The sequence below is a fragment of the Antechinus flavipes genome, chromosome 2 (genome assembly GCF_016432865.1).
Source record: "Antechinus flavipes isolate AdamAnt ecotype Samford, QLD, Australia chromosome 2, AdamAnt_v2, whole genome shotgun sequence".
NCBI lineage: Eukaryota > Metazoa > Chordata > Mammalia > Dasyuromorphia > Dasyuridae > Antechinus > Antechinus flavipes.
In genome coordinates this window covers 376,965,299-376,971,671 of record NC_067399.1, presented here as the reverse complement: position 1 = coordinate 376,971,671, position 6,373 = coordinate 376,965,299, and the positions used below count along the sequence as shown (strand labels likewise).

The window sequence follows — 6,373 nt, the reverse complement described above, 5'->3', positions numbered from 1 at the left end:
AGATATGAAGACAAATAGTTTTAAGATTAATGGTAAACTAAATGAATTTAGCATGTTTGTCAAAGTGTTGCAATACCACCAAATTGTTTTGCCAGTCTTTGTAACCATTTTGTAACCATTTTCGCCATTTGATTTTGTATTTCAAGGGCTTCATACTTTGCCCAGTTCCAAAAGCTATTTTTAAAAAAATGTAACCCTTTTGTTTTCTTAAAGCAGGTATCTGTCATTGAGTTACCTATCACTGCTGCTCTTTTTCTCCCTCCACCCCTCTCCCCCATATCCCCTGAGCAGCATATCTTGCTGACTGCTCAGGCTCTTCATCCTCCACACCCTAGAATAATAAAAGTCAGGCTTATGACAGGCCAAGGAAGTACTGCAAAAGAGAACCAGAGAACAGCAGGAATACATAAGCAGGACTGCGGAGGCAGCTGACACTATCCACTGAGCTGGCCACTGGAGAAACTAAGTCTAGAACTTACTCAGACCTGCAGTCTGACTCCCAAGACTTCCATTAAGATGAAACATGATTCATCACAAGTCTTTTGATTAGTTACTGGTATATTGATTACAATCTTTTAAAAGTTTTTTTCCTTTACAATGTGGTCATCATATAAATTGCTCTCTTTAGTTCTATTCACTTCATTCTATATCCGTTTGTACAAGGCTTCCTAGATTTCTTCCCATAGCCACTGGAAAGCTTAGAAACAAGTGAAGAAGATCATCTGGTACCTGGAAAATAGGCCTATTTTGCCAAGTGCCCTGCTATGGACTGCAGTCTCCCTTTCCAGGCCTTGGACCCAACCTCCAATGACCAGGCCCCTCTCCTGACAAAAGCAAAGTCAGAAATTTACTGACACATTTTTAACAAAAATGTTTGTATAATCAGTGTGAGCCTGAGGAAAAGCAGTAGCCTGATTTAATAATACACTTCCATTTGGGCCTAGGTAGCTTTGTGAGGCAGTTTTTATAAAGAAGACCTTCCATTTCTTGGCTCTGGGCATTTTCTCTGGCTGTCACCCACACCTAGAACATGATCCCACTACCAATCTTCCTGCTACCTTTTAAGTCTCAACTAAAATCTCATCTTTTATTGGAAGCCTTTTCTAATCCCTCTTAATTCCAGTGCCTTCTTTTAGTTAATTATTTCCTATTTATTCTATATATAGCTCACTTTGTAAATATTTGTTTATGTGCTGTCTCCTCCATTAGATTTTAAGTTCCTTGAGGGTAGGAACTATCTTTTTTGACTCTTTTTTTGTATTCCCAGCACTGAGAATACTGCTGTCACATGGCAGATATTTTTTGATTCACTGATTTTTTTCCTCCCAGCTATGACTGTCATCAAAAATTACATATTAAAATTAAGATTTTCATCTTTTTCTCAATTATGTTTTCATTTTTATTATGCATGTTTTTAAATTTAGAGAACATAGGACTATTGGATCAACATATTATTTGTAAAAATGCATATATGTAATTTTATATCTAAACATGTATGCATACATATGTTCATCATGTATCTTCAGTCTACATGTGCAGGTATATATATAAAATCGGTGTCATACCCCCATATATACCTCCTATATGTGTTTGTCAACACATATTGACATTACCTATTCATATGTATATACATCTTTATATAGGTGTGTTGTGTGTTTACATATATGTAAATGCTCAAGATGTTTTTATGGATATAGGTGCATTATACAAAAAGTTTAAAGAGCACTACTGTAGGGTAAAATGGAACAAATCTAATACATTCTACTCTGGCATTCTTTCAGATGGAAGGTGGCAATTACACTCGTACTCAATCTTGAATCTTTCAGGTTAAACATCTTCAGTTCCTTCAATTAATCCTTGCGTTTCACTTCTCACCCTACCTCTCCTCTTCTAGATCTATAATGTCCAGAACCAAAGATAAATTTCTAGATATTGAATGAGAAGTGAAATCAATAATTACTAAAAAAATAGTCATTATCTGTAATATAAGATGAATATTCACTTGAATTCAGCAAATGTGGGTTCAAATCTTGGCTGTGACAATTATTAGTTTGTGACTAAGGGCAAATTATTTCACCACTTTTGAGCCTCAGTTTCCTCATCTGTTAAAAAGAAATAATAACAGAAAAAAATTGGCACCTACCTCACAGTTTCTTTTTCTTTTTAAGAGATTTTCATTTTTTGTCATAAACCTAAATATAGAGAGAAACATGAACATTTTAATATGTAACAGAGAGAAGAGAGAACTAGATGTGAAACTATTAACTTGTTATGTACAATTTTTGAATGCATACACTATATTTAACATTAAGGGGCAGCTAGGTAGCAGAATAAAGAAAACAATGGGATTGTAGTGTTCAAATTTAGTTCTCAGACACTTACTATCTATGTGACCATAAGCAAGTCACTTAATCCTGTTTGTCCCAGTTTACTCATTTGTAAAATAAACTGGAGAAGGAAATGGCAAACCACTTTAGTATCTTTGCCAAGAAAATGCCAAATGGGGTCACGAAGAGTAGGTTATGACTGAACAACAATAACAATATATACTATGACTCTATCAGCTATCTGGAGTAGGAGTATGTTTCATCATGAGTCCTCCAGAATTATTCATCATTGCAATGATCAAAATTCCTAAATCTTTCAAAGTTGTTTGTCTTTACAATACTGTTGTTATGACACAAATTTTCTCCTAGTTCTTCTCATTTCATTCTGCTTCAGTCCATTCAAGTCACAAGAGTTGGAGATGAGTGAACAACAAAACATCATACTAACAAAACTGCTCTGCCTGTCTATGTGCCCTTCCTTCTCTCATCTCATTTTTAAAAAAATGTTTATTGATGTCATTTTATTTTTAAAAAATCATCATTATTACATAGTCTTCCTCCTCACCCCAAGCCCTTCCTCGTAACAAATAAGTATAATCAAGGAAAACCAATTCATACATTGTTTTATCTAGAAACACAAGTGTTTTTCTGCATATTTTGTCCATCACCTTTCTTTAAAAGGTGGGAAGCATGATTCATCACAAGTCTTTTGATTAGTTACTGGTATATTGATTACAATCTTTTAAAACTTTTTTCCTTTACAATGTGGTCATCATATAAATTGCTCTCTTAGTTCCATTCACGTCACTCTACATCAGTTTGTACAAGGCTTCCTAGGTTTCTCCAAATTTTTCATATTCTTCATTTCTTATAGTTCAATAATGTTCCATTATATTCACATAACATAATTTTTTCATCTATTCTCCAAATGATGGATACTTTTCTTTAGTTCTTGGCTACACACACACACACACACACACACACACACACATACACACACACACACACACACACATACATATCTCTCTTTAGGGTACATGCTTAGTACATGTAATAGTTGAGTACATTTGGACCAAACTGGTCCAGCTACTGCTGAAAGCAGTCTGGAACTATGCACAAAAAGCCTTTACACTGTGCATACCTTTTAACCCATTAGTAGGTCTATACCCCTAAAGTGATCAAAGAAAAAGAAAAAGAACATATTTGAACAAAAATAGGTAGAACAGCTCATTCTGTAGTGTCAAAGAACTAAAAACTGAAGGGATTTCCCCATTCAATTTTCCACTAATTAGGGAAAAGCTGAACAAGTTATGGTACATAAATAAATTGAACGAAATTTTATTGTAATGTAAGAAATTATGAAAGGGATTGTTTCAGAGAAACTAAAGCACAGTAAAGTGATAAGAACTATAAGAACAATTTGTATAACAATAATAATATTGTAAAGACAAACAACTTTGAAAGGTTTAGGAGCCCTGATCAATGATATGATCAACAACAATTCTGGATGACTCATGATCAAATACTACCCACATTGAATAGAGAGGTGATAGACTCAGAATACATATTGTTGTTCAGTCCTCTGTGATTCCTTGTGACCCCATTTTCTTGGCAAAGATACTGAAGTGGTTTGCCATTTCCTTCTTCAGGTCATTTTACAAATGAGGAAACTTGAGGCTAATAGAGTTAAATAACTTGTTTAGGGTCACACAGCTAATACATGTATGGAACCAGATTGAAGTCAGAAAATGAGTCTTCCTGACTCTAGGCCTGACACTATCCACTGTACAACCTCGCTGCCCTAGAGCACAGATTAAACCATATATGTGTGTGTGTGCGTGTGTGTGTATGACATGGACACTATGGGAATTTGTTTTGCTTGATAAAAGATGTTTGTAAACAGAGAATTTTTGTTTTTCTTGCTTTCTCAGTAGGGTAGGGGAGATGAGAGGGAGAGAAATCAGATCTTCATGAAAACATTTAATTTTTTTAAATGATGGGACAAATCAGTTAGAATTGTTCTAGTAATGAAGAGAACCAGCGACACCCAGCGAAAGAACTATGGGAAATGAGTGTGAACCACAACACAGCATTTCCATTCTTTCTGTTATTGCTTGCTTGCATTTTTGTTTTCCTTCTCAGGTTATTTTTACCTTCTTTCTAAATCCGATTTTTCTTGTGTAGCAAAATAACTGTATAGATATGTATACATATATTGTATTTAACATATACTTTAACATATTTAATATGTATTGGTCTACTTGCCATCTAGGGGAGGGGTGGGGGGGAAAGAGAGGAAAAGTTGGAACAGAAGGTTTTGCAAGGGTCAATGTTGAAAAATTACCCATGCATATATCTTGTAAATAAAAAGCTATTAAAAAAAATGACTGAACAGAGGCAGCTAGGTGGCACAGTGGATAGAGCACTAGTACTGACATCAGGAGATCTGAATTCAAATCTGGTCTCAGACACTTAACACTTTCTGATTGTGTGACCCTCAGGCAAGTCACTTAACCTCAGTTGCCTCAGTAAAAAAAAAAAAAAAGATTGGACTACTATATTTAGAGATCATTAGTGTGCCAATCTATCCTCTCCAAAACCCTCCAATAATTGCAATTTTCTCCTTTTGTCACCTTGTCAAATCTGAGGATATAAGATAGAAAGTCAGAAGTTTAATTTGCATTTTCATGACTGATAGGGAACTTTATTTATGCTGATAAACAGCACTTTTTCTTTAGAAAACTTTTTTGTTCCTTGACTCTTTTTCTATTTTTGAGAAGGTATTTAAATAACCTAAAACATTACTGAAATGTGAATTAGCCTTCATCCTACATCCTACATTTTTGTAAACTTCCTATCCAGTTAAACAACAAAACTATCACTTAAATTGGGAAGGTGTATTCTCTGTGTTTCACTTATGATAATAAGAGGCTTGTTGGGGGCAGCTAAGTGGTAGCATATGGGTTAAGAGAACTGGACCTGGGAAGTCAGGAAGAAATGAATTCTTATCTCAACAAAGGCACTTAAAACTGAACAACATTGGGCAAGTCATTTAACTTTCTTGACCTCAAGATCCACTTTTTAAAAATGGTAACAGTACCTATTCATAAGATTGTTGTGAATCTCAAATGAGATAACATGTGCTTTGCAAACCTTAAAATGCTATATAAATGCTATGTATGGTTGTTGTTATAATTATATGTTCCTCAAGAATGGTCAGAAAAGTTGCACTAGTACCAACAATAATAGCCTCTCCTTTTACTTGTACAAAGATTTATAGATCACCCATGACGACATAGAAGGAAGGACAGAAATTATTATCCCAATTTTTTATAATGAGGAAAGCAAGACCTACAAGAGGAAGGGGAAAATTTGTCACAAATCTAATAAAGGATAGTCAGAACGAGGATCCCCCAATCCAAATGTGACTTGATTCCTCCCCTGTTTAAGTAAAGCTCCCATCCAGAGTTTGCAAGCTAAGAGACCGTTAGGAAAAAATGGGTGAGAAGATAGCAGTGAAGAGAACTTAGGGAGCACTTGTCTCTTGGGATGATCATTGTCAGGAGTTCAGGAAATTGGGGAAGGTGTTATTACTAGACATGGCCACAGGGTGGAGTAAGTATATCACACAGCAGCTTTCCGCTGTTCCAACTCCAAAAAGCAGCCTTGCCTGTATGTTTATCAAAGTCCTCTTTCCTGTACTACACAAGCTCTCTCTATTGCTCTTCAACCTGCTGGGCTAACGTTGCATCTGTCTGCAGGATAAAGAAGGCACAAGCACTTAAGGAAGCAGAACCAAGAGGGCAGAGTAAAGAAAGGCGGGGAGTTTGCCTAACATCCCTCCCAAACCTCTCCAAATACTTTACAATACATAACTGAATACTTATCATTTTATAAGGGGAAAAAAGGAATCCTATTTTAAGACCCTGGAACTATTTCTTATCTCATAAAGGAGACATAATCTAGGACCATATTCCTCAAAATTGGCTTTCTTGGTACTGATCCATTTTCCTATTACTTCAATCAACAAAGAATGGATTCCAAAT

General features: G+C 35.4%; 1 protein-coding gene across 5 annotated transcripts in view; it reads right to left on the bottom strand.

The window, feature by feature from the left end:
• Positions 1 to 6,373, bottom strand: part of DEGS2 (delta 4-desaturase, sphingolipid 2) — a 141,976-nt gene that overhangs the window by 95,309 nt on the left and 40,294 nt on the right. For 4 of the 5 annotated variants that reach the window (XM_051978383.1, XM_051978380.1, XM_051978381.1 and 1 more), the window contains exon 2: positions 2,144 to 2,192. The exons of the other annotated variant lie outside the window; for it this stretch is intronic. The gene's annotated coding sequence lies outside the window, so the exon portion shown is untranslated. The remainder of the gene's footprint in view (positions 1 to 2,143; positions 2,193 to 6,373) is intronic. 5 annotated transcript variants of the gene reach the window in all.